Source organism: Peromyscus californicus, unplaced genomic scaffold (genome assembly GCF_007827085.1).
Source record: "Peromyscus californicus insignis strain IS unplaced genomic scaffold, ASM782708v3 Scaffold_9__1_contigs__length_137607984, whole genome shotgun sequence".
Classification (NCBI taxonomy): domain Eukaryota; kingdom Metazoa; phylum Chordata; class Mammalia; order Rodentia; family Cricetidae; genus Peromyscus; species Peromyscus californicus.
Genome location: NW_026294617.1, coordinates 74,052,913 through 74,054,907, shown reverse-complemented (window position 1 = coordinate 74,054,907; position 1,995 = coordinate 74,052,913).

Below are 1,995 nucleotides of genomic sequence, written 5' to 3'. Positions count from 1 at the left end.
ACACACACACACACACACACACACACACACACACACACACACAGAGAGAGAGGGGGGGGGGAATAAAACCTTTCGAAAAATCAGTGTGGCTTAAGAAAGCCCCCCACAGATTACTATGTGTCTGAAGCAGGAGACACTGACATTGAACCCTGTAGCCTGTGGTGTTAGGCACTCACTGCCTGTGAGCTTCACGCCCAGACCCGCCATCAATTTTAGATGCACAGCACCCTATCGTTATCTATATTCATATTGTTGTAATTTTTTATTTTAATAGTATTTTGTACTATCTTTTCAGCTGCTTCGATAATTATTGGATCATTCCATTCCCTGCCACTTTTTCAGCTGGTCTGTACTTCTCTGTAAATTCCTGATTTTAAGTTCATTGCTGTACGGTAGTAAAGCACACGCATACACACATGCACACACAGACACACATGCACACACAGACACACATGCACACACAGACACACATGCACACACAGACGCACATGCACACACAGATGCACATGCACACACAGACGCACATGCACACACAGACACAGACACACACACACTTCCTGGGTTTGGGAAGTGGGAGCTTTGTTTGTTTTGTTGTTGGTGGGTTTTTGTTTGTTTGTTTGTTTGTTTGTTTGTTTTTTTGAGACTAGGTCTGGTTTGTAACCAAGGCTGGCCTCAAACTCAGGACCTTCCTCCCATTCCCCCAAGTCCTCAGGTTCTAAGGCCTTGCCCCCCTTTCTCAGGGATGTCGGTGGGCTTTTGTTTTTGTCTGTTGTTTGGTTTCTCTGTTTGTTTTGTTCTGCTTTATTGATTTTCAATCTTTCAAGTTTCTAAGTGCATTTCTCCAGTTGCTCAGCTTTTGTTTCACTCTTTTATTTTATCTATCTATCTATCTATCCATCTATCTATCTATCCATCTATCTATCTATCCATCCATCCATCCATCCATCTATCTGTCCGTCCGTCCATCCATCCATCCATCCATCCATCCATCCATCCATCCATCCATCCATCTATCCATCTATCTATCTATTTATTTTGACTTTTCGAGACAGGATTTCTCTGTGTAGTTTTGGTGCCTGTCCTAGAACTCACTCTGTAGACCCGGCTGGCCTCGAACTCACAGAGATCTGCCTGGCTCTGTCTCCTGAGTGCTGGGATTGAAGGCGTGTGCCATCGCCGCCGCACGGCTTATTTATTTTTTATTACCCTTATTTATTGTGTGGTGAAGGAGTACAGACATGCCACAGCAAGCTTGTCGGGCAGAGGGCGACTTTTAGGAGTGAGTGCCCTCTTCCACCAGGTGGGTCCTGGCATCAGACCCAGGTGCTCAGGCGTGGTGGCAAGCACCTTTACCTGCAGAGCCAGCTAACTGGCCCTCGTTTCGGTTTTAAACACCACTTTCTATATGCTAAAGGCTCTGCTTTGGCGTGTCTCCAGTTGTCTTTGATTTTCATTTTCACTCACCCTTTGACCTAAGGAGCTCCATCTATTCTCGTGGCTCTTGGTGGCACTGTGTTGCCCACACACCCCTCACACTCATTCTCAGGCAGACACTCTCAAGCCTGCCTCCATCCCCTGGGCTGATGGTCATTTCCTCCCCAGTTGCTGATCCCTGGATACTCATTTCGCACTGCTCTGCCTTGTAAAGGCCATGTTACACATTTGCCCTTCCTGCTCAGTTAACACCTTAAAAGACATTCAGAGGCCTGGTATCCTGGTATTTTGAAACAATAGTTCTCCAAGGGAGGTCCAGTGAGTGACCTTTGCATTGGCACCACCAGTGGTATGAGTTAAAAATACTGTTTCCTGAGAGCCTTCTAGAAATCTGTTATGCCAGAACATCTAGATGTAGGGGTCAGGGATATCTACTTTTAACAAGCACCCCCAAGATAAGTCTATTATAGCACCATGAAATAACAACTCAGCTAAATGACGCACTGATAAGCTTCAGTTAGGTTCAGAGCAAGTCAACCTCACTGAAGGGCACAGAACTCC